At 28.2% G+C, this 13,894-nt stretch overlaps 1 protein-coding gene and 1 long non-coding RNA gene across 4 annotated transcripts in view; one reads left to right on the top strand and one right to left on the bottom strand.

Annotated features, from left to right (window-relative positions):
* The window catches only part of LOC126747591 (uncharacterized), a 38,864-nt gene extending 31,093 nt beyond the window's left edge, over window positions 1-7,771 (top strand). The window contains exons 3-4 of the long non-coding RNA XR_007664289.1: window positions 7,266-7,477; window positions 7,536-7,771. This is a non-coding gene — a long non-coding RNA (uncharacterized LOC126747591). The remainder of the gene's footprint in view (window positions 1-7,265; window positions 7,478-7,535) is intronic.
* LOC126747486 (fasciclin-3) overlaps window positions 1-13,894 on the bottom strand; it is a 630,854-nt gene that overhangs the window by 452,416 nt on the left and 164,544 nt on the right. The window lies entirely within an intron of this gene.

Raw genomic sequence — 13,894 nt, 5'->3', positions numbered from 1 at the left:
ACGGCGGTTTTGACAACATGGCGTCAACGTCGATGAATCGCCTCGGACTTGCTTCCTAATTTCATTGATAAAATGCTTAAAATAGGTCAGAACTTCCTGAAATTGGTATGGAATTATTCAAGAGACTCTGGAGAATCTGAATATAGGCATATCTTTTACCAAATCGTCTTCTTTTAGCCGTGATAATTTAGCAAAGTTTTGAAGTTTTAGAATTTACCGTGTATTATTATAATATTCATGCGACACAGTGGTCTATACAAGGCATTTTGCTAGACAAAAATTACAACACAGTGGGTCCTAATGATAAAAAAAAATCTAATCGGGGTTTAATATATATTATTATTTTATGTGGATTTTTTTTAAACTTTTTTGTTACTTGCCCGATTTGATTGAAATTTGGTATTTATGTAAGATATAATTATTGAATTTTAATAAACATTTAATATATAAAATGTCTTGTATCTAAGTAGGTATAAAATAATTTTTTTTATTATTAAAGTCGACTATTAGGTTTCTCGTTTGTCATACGATTTTTAATTTATAATAATTGTCGAGTAAATTAATGTTAGTATAATATTATATAATATTTTAATAGGAAAAGAACCATTTATGTAGGTAGGTATATGTACAGTTACAATTTTTTTTTTAAATATTACCAACCTTTATTATTTTGTTTCGAATGTACACGGCTGATTCGTTATATTTCATACAATGGCTATCTTTTTTGTTTAAAAAGATAGACCCTTTGCTTAAATTTAAAAGTTTTTTCATTTGTTTTATTAAGAATCTCGTAAAAAAAAACAATTGAACATTGCGATTTCAATATATTAAATTATGAAGTTTTTTTTTAATGGAATACTCTGCAAAATGTATTTTTAATCAAAAGATTAGAAATACACTATGCAGTTACTTTTGCAAATTATTCCTGATTTCAAATATATAGAGTTTGCATACCAAATTTTCAAAAATTACTTATGTTGCAAAATAATGATAAAAGAGAAATTTAAACAAGAACAATTGAAATCGCGTCCTTTAATTGATTTTTTGCTACGGGATTCTTCATCAGTATAGAAAATGAAAAACCTTTTAGATTAAAACGAAGGATCTAAATTTTTAAATAAAAATGTTAGTCATTGATGAAATAACGAATCACCCTGTATATACATATTATGTACTTGTGTATATGACTTAAGGTTAATTATTTTAATTATAGGTTTTTCAAATTAATTAAAAAAAACTAATTTTGTAAAAATTAAACCCTTTATTTTTAGCTTTATTTTTTAAAAAATCTTGTAGAGGATTTTTTAAATTATTTGGATGTTAATTTTTATTAAGTTATCGTACAAAACCTGTTTCAATTATGTATTATCATTTTATGCCAAATAATTCTCACCAATCATTTTTTCCTGCTAATTTACAAAAATTGACCAGTGTGAGGCGTCTTGAATTTTCTCGTTGGATGTTACGTTCATATAAAGTTTTTTTCTTAAAATTTACCCAAAAATCAACCTCTGCATTTTTTGCATTTATTTATTTATTTACACCCTGTATATTTATGCATAAAATTATATATTATACAGTTTATCGCATGCATACAATACCATGGCAGTTACTTTCATAAACATAAAAACGTTACATTTAGGGTAAAAGGACCATTTTAAAGGCGCGCAAAGTTAATTTAGCGCATATATTCTAAAAAAAAGTACCGCAATGTTCAAGCGTCTGCAGTCTTTTCGTCAAATAACCGAAAACAGAGAGTAACTACGGCAACTTAATTAAAAACCCAAAAGCGGTATCCGCAAAAATGACGATGTTAACATAAGGCGAATTTGTACAAGGCGTCTAATTATGCAATACACAGGGTCGCAATCAAGTTTTTTAATGGATTTTTTTATAACTCTATTAAAAATAACGTTTTTGTAATAAAAGTGTGGTAGCGTATTTGGTGAAAAAGTGTTTTTTTTTTTTTAATATAAAAAGATTGTGTAAGATTGCAAACCTAATTTATTATATGAAACAATAAATATATATTATTTTAAAATAACAAGAAAAATTGATCCAGATCCACAAAGTTAAAATAAACAAATTTATTATTTATCATAATAAATTTAAACTAATATATACGGAACGTAGTAATAGAACATGGAAAATAAAAGGTTATGTCAATGCAGCCTTCAGGCGATGCCAGAAACTGTTTAGGCCCAAGTAAATACCATTATAGTATAATTAATAATTATATTATTAGTATAATATAATTAATATATATTACAAAATATAAGAATGACGCTTTAAAGTGAAAAAAAAAACTTATATAAAAATGTTAAATAATATAAGTTAAAAATGCAAGCAGCATGAAGCAAGCACATATACACATACTTAATGCATTAAGAGATAAGGGACGGGAAAGGGAAGGATTAATGTCGGGATAAAGGATAAATACATATAAATTACGAATGAAAAAAAAATTATATATATATTTATATTTATTTTTTCCTTTTTTTACTGACGAGAGAATAATAATTGTTTAATTTGTTTTTTAAAGGTAGCACGGGATAAGACAAATGTTGAGATGTTTAATGAGTTAACAGTATATTGGCGAGATTATAAGAAAAACTTCTTTACCATGTCGCGGAATAGTTAGCAGATAGATGTAATTGTCTAAAGCGTCGCTGTTGAGTATTTATTCGAAACTGGACTTTACTGTATAAATATGAAGGTGTTTTTAATTTTAAAACTTTGTAACTAGGAGAAGCAAAATGTAATTTTCGACGATTGAACATATTATTTAACCATCCGCTATCCTTAAACTTATGATGGTTTCGGTGACGAATTCCAAAAATAATAAAGAAATCAAATTGGTTATCAGAGTGATATTAACTTTTTAATTGCAATATAATAATTAAACGATTTTGTTTAAGTTTAAAAAAAAATACAGATTTTTTAAATAACGCCCTGCAATAACAGGAATATTTAGCCTTAAAACGTCTCTTGCTTAATTAAAATCCAGTGTGTTCCCTACATTTGCTCGAATTTCATACTTTTCAGAAAAATTAAACTATGAAATATACATATATCATATACGATTCTGTACAAAAGGGAAAAAATGTCGGCATTTGGGATGGGATTTACATATCTAGTGCTTAAATTCGATTACCACACCTCAAATATTTGATGAAATTCTTTTAAAAAATCACTGTTTTGCGTCCATAATATCCAATCTAATAGAACTGTTTTTTATTACATATTTATTAATATACATAAATATAATTATATCAAATTTAATTAAAGAAATTGTGTTATTAGATTGGATATTAATGACGAAACCAGTTGTTATTCATGCGTATTATTTTGGAAAACATTGATTTTCGAATATAATTTCTTACTGGTAAGTTGTGTGGGGTGGGTGGGGGGCTAAGGATAGGCTAATGAAAAACGTTTCTTTTTGCAGAAAATAATTGCCTGAGAAAAAAAATACTTTTTACGAATATTATAGGTGAAAAAAGAATATATAATTTTTGTATCTATATTTTTCTCACAAAACCTTAAGGTTTTCAAGTAAAACGTGGAAAAAACCCTTGTTTTGAAAAAATTAATTTTTTTTTTGGTTTTAAACAACTTTTCATTATCTAGATTCAAACATACAGTTCTTAAATTAAAATTATTGGTATATTTTTCAAGCGTATATGATTAAAGAAGAATTTATTAAATTGTAGAATATACATATATCATATACGATTCTGTTTATCGCAAGAGGGAAAAATTCCACATTTAAAAAAATTGGCAAGGGATTTACATAGCTAGTCTTTACACTCGATCACTACAACTTAAATATATGATAAAATGACCCTGATATCACATATATCATCCACTGTGTAGGATACGATATTTTTTTTCATACACGTTTATATGTTATAGTGTACTAATCGAATATTAGCACAAAAATTAGGAAATGCATTAACATGTATAAAACAATAATTATACCACATAAGATATGTAAATTGAAAAAATTCAAAAATATAAATTTGCGCAGAACTAGACAAGGATTTAAAAAATAAAATTTATTTTAGAAAAATGCAAAAATAATATTTATAATAAATCCTTTATGGACGCTATTGGTAAAAATTATTTTTTTTCTATGTACGTGGAAAAATGCCCCCTTATGTATAAAACACATCTGCAAATTAAAAAAAAATATCTACATTGTTAGTAAATAGATTTAAAAAGAAAATCTAATTTTATAAAAAGCATTTAATAAACGTCTTTAAATAGTATACAATATACCATAGTTATTAATTTTAAAATATTTAAGTATATGTGCGTATACAATAATGCTGCCAAATCGGATCCCAAGTTACTTTCGTGATTAGATTCTAAAATCCTATATAGATCATTTAGGGCCCTACTAATATTATAAAAACCAATATAGTTTGAATATATACACATAAGATTTGCCATTACTAGAGTATTGGTATTGTATCAAATCCTGAGAAGAATATTACATTCTAAGAAGAGCAAATACGATTTAACATTAATATTAAAGTTCCAACCACCACGTTCCAAGTTCTTGGGAATTCTAATTGATAGACATCTATCGTGGGATCGTCAGGTGGAAGTGTTTTCTTTTTAAGCGAATTTTTAAATTATTTAAGTTTCATCAATGCAGAGTGGTCAAAAATAAGATATATTTTTAAATTTTTAATTCGTAATTTCATTTATTTGAAATGGAATACACTGTGCTTTGTATAGTATTTTTTAAAAGAGCAAAAAAATCTAGTCATTCATATTTTATTGGAGCAATATAATTTTAACTTTCTACAATACTATACGCTCTTTAAATAAATTTTGCATCTTCTTTGTTTGAGATTTTTTTAACTATTCCAAGCACTTGAGTGCATTTAACCCTGTAAGAAAAGGAGGCAGAGGAAGTTCACCTAAACTGCCGTGAAGAATGTTTAATTTTTTTTAAAGACTTACGTGCATTTTACTATCCAAAATCAAGGGAGAGTAATAGTAACAACTCAGTAACGTGGAGGAATCTATTATTTAATTCCAAGCACTTGAGGAGTGCATAAGATTACATGACAGAGAGAGAAAAGAGTAATAAATTATAATAAATATAAATAAATACATCTCTAAGAGATGTATTTAATTCTGCCTAGAAGAAGTTTTAATTAAATTTTTTTCGGAACTTTCAGTCTTAAAACGTTCAATGCTTTGACAAAATCAGCTCAAATTTACAGAAAGTTTCACCAAACCGTTAAGAAAACTTCACTTTTTAATAAAAAATATATTTCAAGTTGATGGTACAACTGGAGAACTTCTTACAAGCCGTCAAAAATGATGGGAATACTTTTTCAGTTTTCTTGGACCTTCAGTACAAGAACGTTCATAACTTCGTCAAAAATTGTTAAAATTTAGGCAGTTTCACCAAAATTTTAAAAGAAAATTTCACTTTTTATTAAGAAATATATTTCAAGCTAATGGTTTAATTGAAAGCATTTAATTCTCTAAGAGACAGAGAGAGAAAGAGTAAGAAACTCCAACTCTACTGCCTGGAATATTTTTTAAATTTTTTATGGACTTCAGTGCATTTAACCATCTCACAGAGAGAAAGAGAGTTCAACTTAATTTATTTGCCTAGAAAAATCTTTTTTTTTTTTTAATCTAGATATTTAAGTGCATTTGATCATATAACAAACAGAGAAAATGAGAAAAAATTAAATTACATTTCTTGGAACAATCGTTTTGTTTATTCCAGGCATTTGAGTATATTTAATCCTCTTAGAAAGAGATAGAGAATAAGAGAGTATAACTTAATTGCCTGAAAGAATCTATTATTTAATTCCAGGCACTTGAGTGCATTAGACTATTGTATCTCGACTTACTATAGTCATGTCACACAGAAGAGTATAAAACTAAAACATACATATTTTACATACATACATACATCACGCCAATAAAATATATATCGACAAATAGCTTTATTTGGTCTTCTTAATAATACTGTACAAAATACAGGGTATTCATTAAAAAACTGAAATACTGCGAGTTGAAAATTTAAAATTATATCAAGTTAAAATACCCAATTATCGTCGATCAATAGGAGGTGGTCTTCTTAAATCGTGGTAGGAATTTTATTAAAAAGTTTTAATTGCCAGCATTAAAAAACACTGTATGCCGAGGACATAATTTTGCTAAAAAAAATATAAAGTCTCTCTAAACTACACAAAATTCAGATAGGTCGTTCATATGAAAGTTACCTTTATTTATCCCAAGGAACCTAAAAATATACGGGGTGTTCCATTTAAAATTCTGGTGCTAAAGTCGGTGCAGCACTTTTTGAACACCCTGGTATTGATAAAATTCAAATAATTTAAAAATTCGCTTAAAACGAAACACTTCTGTAAGAAACTTACCGTTGTACTTTTAGGATTTTATCTTTTTTAAAAAAAGAAAGATACTAACTATAATTAACATCTTGGAGTGCGCACGTCAAGTACATAAAAATCTTTCCAACCACATGAGATCTTAATTTTTATAAAACTCGAAATGCAGATAATGGCAGGTAAGACAAAATTACATCTCTCAAAATTTTTAATCATCTCCCATGTAGAATAAAGAGCGCTAAGATTTTTCCAACTATTAAGAAAGCTCTTGGGAACATGTTAGCTGACTGTCCTTTTTACTCGTTGACAGAGTTCTTTTACTGTAGATTTATTGACTTAATTTGTTTCCTTTCATATTTTTGTACTATTTTTACTAGCATTGTAGTTTTTTATTGACAATGCCTATACATTGTTATGATGTCGATGGAAATAAACGATTTGATTAAGACATCTTTTTTTATAACGTCTTTAAATAAAGATAAGGATCTTTTTATAATTTTTACTGTTTGTATTGTCTTCAGAAAACACTCGACTATGTAATTAGCTTCAAACTTCAAATTCATCCACAGAAAGAAGTTCACGTTGCTCATTATGTACAGTTTACCTATATGCTCTGCATGGAAACTGTGTTAGAGAATGGTTGTCAATAAATTCAGAAAAAAATTGTCGTTCCTTCAATGCACAAATATCGGAATAGCAAATAGGTTTTCCATCACCCTAACAGACTCCTTTTATCCAAAGCATCAAAATGCTTGATTTTTATTTAACTTAAGTTAGGTTTAATTAAGATTTTTGGCTCTTCCTTATAAATGATTTGGTCTGTAAAAATACGAGATCTCTCAAAAATAATTAATTTAATCAAAAATAATTTTTTTTTAGTTACTTAAGCCTAAACATGAGAACAAAGAATAATATTGCCATAATAAAACTTTACAAAAGTGAAACTGGAATTCTACCACCTAAAACCTTAAGCAGTGTTACACACCATTAAGCCCGATATTAAAACAAAACGAAATGTGTAAGGAAAATCCTTGGCCCTAAAGGGGCGCAAAACTGAATCCTGCTTACACTAAAACGAGTATAATTTTAGTGTAATATCTTATCTTTTTCTCAGGCTCCCCTGTCGCTTTAACTTTAATTTTGTTTTAGCGCCGTTATCTTTCTCTCGGTGTTCGACAATAGAGTAGTGCCATAAGAAGATTGAATTAAATTTAAGACAATGATAAGGAACATTAGTGGGACGCCGACATTGATAGGACAAAAAATAAAAGACGAATGTAAAATGTTTTGTCTGGTTGGTCCAAGAATGTTTCGCAATGTTAGAACGTAACGACCGTTTAAATTAAAAAGTGTATATTCATTTTTTATTTAATTAGACAAGAATTTTTGTATCGAAACTTTTTTTGTATGCCAAGAGCTTGATTGCCCCTATCGCATAGATTGATTCTATATATTGCAGGTAAAAGGATGAGAGGTTGATAGAGTGGTGAGCTTTGTAAATCATAAACTTTTGAAAATCTTCCAAAATAGCCCACCATTGATGACTTTTTTCCATATTTTCAAAATTTCGAAGTAGTTTTATTGAATTCAGAAGGTTAAAAATATGAATAGATCGTAGAAACTCCAAAGATTGATGCTATATTTTGTTCGCAATCGTCTTTCTAAATTTAGATTTATCCATTTCCCAGGTATTTTCGCAAACTAATAAGGGACAGTGAATCCCGTATATTGGAGGAGTTAGAGACAAAAATAAAAAAACTTGAAGTGGAAAATACTTCTCTTAAACAAGAAATTGAAAACTATGAAATAAAAAGCAAAAAGAAAAATATTATTGTTTTTGGCATTAATAAGGAAGTAGTTTACAATGTCTCTAAACTTTGTCAAGATCTGAATCAGGTACTAGGAACAGGCATATCCGAACGAGATATAAGCGATGTATATTTGTTAGGAAAGTCCTATCAAAATCGAGTTTGTAAGTTTTTTAAGAAAAAAGCATGTACTGGTTAATCTCAAGAAACTAAAAGGAACAAAAATTGGGATTTCGGATGATCTGACCAAAAATCAACAGGAGGACTTGAGAAAATTAAGAAACTATTTAAAAATTATAAGGAATCAACAACCAGATGAAAGCAGCTACATAAGAAGATTTAAACTTTACATTAAATACGTAGGATATACTGCAAAACAACTGGATGAAGGCGAATATGTCGTTTTAGATCGACGTCCCAATAGTGCTCCAGCTACCCCAACAGTAAGTAGAGATTTGGATGAAGCATTTGAAGACACAGTACAATACAATAATAAAGACAAGGCGGAGGAAGATATACAGATCCACCAGCAGCAACAAGAGAATCGAGTCAGGAAAAATGAAGGAAACAAAATAATCACAAATCACTAATAATTCTACTAGCAACCAAGAAACACCGAAGAACATATCAAGTAAAAAGCCTTTAACTAAAACCAAAACTTCGTCGTTATCTGATGCAAATAGAATGAAAACAAAATCTAAAAACTAATTGAGTAAGCGCACAATAACAAAAAAAAAATTAAAAAAAAAAAAAAAAGTGTAAAATTTTAGTAGGTAATTTAGTAAATATTAAATATAGTTTTTAGTTAAAATTAATTAGAAAAGGAAAATGGATCCATATATATTAAACTTTGAAGCTAACGAGTATAAAACCATATTGTGCAGTGATTTAAACAGTATTAACTCAAAATGTTTTAATCATAATTCCATAAAAATATTTCAACTAATTATCTGTAGTGCTGGTAAAAATCTTAATAATTTATTGCTCTTATTGTCACAGATTGAGCTAAATTTTGATATCATAGTATTGACAGAAACTTTTCAGATATTGAACACAGATATTTTAAATATTTCAGGATATGATGTGCTTTACAACCATGGCAATATTAATAAAAATGACGGTGTTCTTGTATACATTAGTCAAAAGTTCAGTTATAAATATGAAATAAAAAAATTGTCCAATATAAATTTTATTGATATTGATCTCACTCAACAAAAAAATGAATCTTTTAAAATTACTGCTGTGTACAGACCACCGTCCACAGATGCTGACGTTTTTAATGCAGACTTACTTCATTATTTATCTGAGTTGCCTAGGTTGGATGTTCACGTTATTTGTGAGGATATTAATATTAATATCCTAAAGGAAAAATAATATTTAAATCATGTTTAAGAATATCTTAACCTTTTTAATGCAAACTCCTATGTTTCGTACGTAAATAATGTTTGCACTTATTGGGAGAGAAATTTACAGAAGTCCTGTCTAGACCACTACTTTGTTAAATCCGGAAATTCTGAAAATATTAAAGCTTATTTGTTAAATTACAAGATAACGGATCATTATCCAACTATCATTGAAATAGAAGAACAATTTATGTAGAAATTGTCCAAATAAAATCATTAAAGAATACATTAATTATGGAAAAATGATACAAGACTCCTTTTTAATAAACTGGAATTATTTTTACTCTTGTAAGGACTTAGATGAAATGACGAACATTTTTATAAATAACATAACAAAAATCATGCAAAAAAATATAAAAAACGTTAAAATAAACAAAAAAAAAATTCCAAGGAAGGGTTGGATTAGTCCAAGCCTACTAAATGCTATTAATAGTAAAAATGTACTACATCAAGAATTAAAAAAATCTCCTAATAATTTAACTCTAAAACAAAATTACAACATGTGTAAAAGAAGTCTTGCAAAATCCATCACCGCCTCAAAAAACAATATTTTGAAAAATTACTATGTAACCAATAAAACGCCAAATGCCTATGGGAGTCAGTCAATAAAATTTGTAAAAAACCAAAAAAATCAGGAAATTGAAAAAATAAAATTATATCTGATAAAAAAAAATAGCCGACGTATTTAATAAACACTATTGCTCAGTAGGGGAAAACTATGCCAAAAAAATTAAAAAACCTAAAAATTTTATTGTCAACGAACCTGAAATAGCAAACAATATGTTTCTTAATTTTGTTACTAAACAAGAAATATTAAAGATTATAAAAAAATTAAAGACAAAAAATCCCCCGGTTTTGGTGGTATACGTACTGAAATCTTAAAATTAAGAGACAGTCAAATCTCATACCCATTAGCATTTTTAATAAATAAATGTATAAAAAAGGGATATTTTCCAAAACCATTAAAAATAGGTATTATTTCTCCTTTGCTAAAATCTGGAAGTAGACTGGATATTATAAACTACAGACCAATTTCGCTGTTAACAAACATAGCAAAAATTTTTGAAAAAGTGCTAAAAAGTAGAATCATGAAATTCTTAAAAAAATACAAATTGATATCCGAGAATCAGTATGGGTTCATGGAGGGTAGATCGACGCAATTGCTGGGTTCAGATCATAAATATATAAAAATCTTGATGAAAGCAGCCCGACATTGTGTATCTTTGTTGATCTGGCCAAGGCGTTCGATACAGTTTCGCACTCCTTACTCTTAGAAAAAATCAAAAGATATGGCCTTCGAGGAAAAATATTTGATATCATAAAGAGCTACTTATGTGATAGAATACAATATACAAAAATCGGTGGAGTAATGAGTGAGGCTGGGTCGATAACCTGTGGCGTTCCTCAGGGGACTGTTTTGGGACCACTACTGTTTGTTTTGTATATAAATGGCTTACTTAAACTGAACATAAATGGTAAAACTATATCATTTGCTGATGATACTGCTATTTTGTTTAAGGGAGTAACATGGGAGGAATTAAAAATTCAAGCAAGAAGGGATTTTTCGCTAGTTAAAAAATGGTTTGATTTTAACTTATTAACTGTAAATCTTGAAAAAACCAAATGCATATTATTCTCTCCCAATGATAAAACAATAAACTGTCAAGGCATAATAGTGGATAATCAAGCAATACCTGCGACAAAGACTATAAAATATTTGGGAATTATTATAGATAACAACCTCCGATGGGACCATCACATCAAATATGTTGTTCAAAAGATTAGATGTGTCATGCCAAAATTAAACTATTTGAAAGACTTCCTGTCAACGAATCAATTAAAAACTCTATATTTTTCATTAGTGCAGTCACATTTGATCTATGGAATAATTGGTTGGGGAGGAGTGCTAATCTCACATGTTACAGGTTTAGAAATAACTCAAAAATGGGCACTTAAAATTGTATTTAACAAAAGTAGGTTTTTTCCATCGGATACATTATATGGCATAAGTGGTGTCATGGATATTAGACAGCTTTTCTGTTATAGAATGCTCTTAAGATCGTTTAAGAAACCTCAAGAAAGTTTAGTTTCTAACGAAACAAACTATAATTTAAGGTCTTCAAATAAAGTTATTATTCCAAAATGCAAAAAAATGTGCGGACAGAGAAGCTGGCTATACCTAACTCCAAGACTATATAATAAAATCCCTGATGATATTAAATGTTGTGAAAGTTTTATTAGTTTTAAAAGAAAAGTGTCAGACTGGTTACTGAGGGTACTATCGCGAGAGGATTTAAACAGTTTTTTGCACCAAAAAGAAAACAAATATTAAATTATATACCCAAAGACTTATATTGAAGTGAAAAAGTGTAAGAAAGTGTCACACAAAAAGCAAAATGATTTTTGCTTTTTCGACAATACTTATGAACGTTTATTACGGTAAATTTATGGTAAAATATGTATTAATATAGAGATTAATATTGAATTAAAATTGTATTTTACATTTGTTTAATAAACGTCCTATATATAAGATTCCTGGTCATCGACTAGGAAATTTTCGGAAGTCTTTTTTTTTATATAATGCCACAATTTCCTAATAATTTCAGTAGCTTAATTCGATCATAATTCACAATAATTTCTGGCTCAATATCAATTTTTCACTTCTAATCTACCATAAAGAAAAAACAACAACCATACCCATTTAAGTTATGCCATTTTCCTACTTTAAACTTCGCTAGTATTATCCAATTAATTCGCTATAAAATTACCACTCTATATGCTTCGATACATTACCATTCGACTCGAATAAAATTGCAAATATCTAACCTTTTACTTTTATAATAAATTATTGTTGAGCCATTGTTATAAAATGTACGATCGCGAAAAAAATCTCAACGTAACCTCAGCAACGCACAAACCATTAGAAAGTTGCACCAGTTTTTCGGGTTTTAACTATTATTACATATTTTGTAACCTCGTTTTATATTTTTATTTATTTATCTGAACTTGTTTGTATGAATAAACGAAATGCGTCATTTCAATTAGTCATTAACATCCTGGGTATGAGTACCATATTCTATTATTAATTTCAATAGAACAATAATTTACGGTGTAATTGTAATTGAGCTGTAAAGGTGATGGGTTTACGTATTTTTTATAGATTGTACTGAATAAAATAATTTAATTAAGACATTTTGAGGTCTGTTTTTGAAGGTGGTAGACAATGGTACAGTGAAAACATCTTATCGAACTTGCATTGTCTTATTTATTTAATGTAACACGACGTTTCGGTTGGTAAGTATCTCCAACCGTTATCAAGTGTACACTTTACATTATGTGTATCAGTTTACACTTGATAACGGTTGGAGATACTTACCAACCGAAACGTCGTGTTACATTAAATAAATAAGACAATGCAAGTTCGACAACATGTGTTCACATTTTGAGGTGTTGCATTTTAATTTCAGTTAAGGATTAAAATATAATGCAGAAACATTACTTAAGGTTGTTTTATACTTCTCGTGTGTTTCTTATGACATTATCCTACTGAATCCTAACATAATTATATTATTTATATAAAAAACTAATTACATTATTCATTAAAAAAATCTGAGAGTATGGAAACCCGCTTACGCTAAAGGAGATGCTGCCGAGTATACTCGCCCGTACATCGACGCGAAACCAGTTTTCGGTCAGCCGCCATTCGAATGGTTTTATTTGGTGTAATGGCAGTTTGTAAATTTAGTGGTATTTCTGAATTAAAAAGGCTTATTTATTTACATCATAATAATGGTTAAGTGTGTGACTTTTGGACGTAAGAGTGATTGGCGAAATAAAGAAGCTGATGTTACATTCCACAGGTGAATAAAAAATATTTATACATTAATTTACAGAAATATCTTTAAATTACTCAGTAATGTCGTAATATTATCTTCTCTGTCTTAAATATGATTTAAATAGCAGTATAAAGATAAATATTTTACATTATTTTATGTCATATTCTAAAAGAATTCCTTATTTAAAAGTAGGAACTCCTGGAAAAAAGTGTAATTTAATGACGTCGCCAGTGGCGCACCAGTAAAAGACAATTAATAGCTCAGTTTATATTTTTAAAATTTTAAATGTCTTTAAACGCCATTATGTATAGTAAAAAGAATATTATTATACTTCTTATTGTTATTTGCAAATGTCCTTTACGTTATCCAATAAGACTTAATTGTTGGGTTACAAATATGAGGATTCTTAATTTTACCCCAACAAAATTCCATAGAATCTGCTCCAAACATTTTGAAGACAT

This window comes from Anthonomus grandis, chromosome 2, assembly GCF_022605725.1.
Source record: "Anthonomus grandis grandis chromosome 2, icAntGran1.3, whole genome shotgun sequence".
NCBI lineage: Eukaryota > Metazoa > Arthropoda > Insecta > Coleoptera > Curculionidae > Anthonomus > Anthonomus grandis.
Note: the sequence above shows the minus strand (reverse complement) of the source record. Positions and strands in the feature narration are given on the sequence as shown.